This window comes from Leptonychotes weddellii, chromosome 2 (genome assembly GCF_054177405.1).
Source record: "Leptonychotes weddellii isolate Sample4059 chromosome 2, ASM5417740v2, whole genome shotgun sequence".
In the NCBI taxonomy this organism is placed as follows: domain Eukaryota; kingdom Metazoa; phylum Chordata; class Mammalia; order Carnivora; family Phocidae; genus Leptonychotes; species Leptonychotes weddellii.
This window is the reverse complement of record NC_138370.1, coordinates 136,935,211-136,935,483: the sequence shown is the minus strand read 5'-3', so window position 1 is coordinate 136,935,483 and position 273 is coordinate 136,935,211.

Here is a 273-nt window from a genome sequence, read left to right as displayed (position 1 = left end):
ACAAATAATACATTGTATGTTAAAAAAAAAAGAAGATAGTAGGAAGGGAAAAATGAAGGGGGGGAAATCAGAGGGGGAGATGAACCATGAGAGATTATGGACTCTGAGAAACAAACTGAGGGTTCTAGAGGGGAGGGGGGTGGGGGATGGGTTAGCCTGGTGATGGGTAATAAAGAGGGCACGTACTGAATGGAGCACTGGGTGTTCTATGCAAACAATGAATCATGGAACACTACATCAAAAACTAATGATGTAATGTATGGTGATTAACAT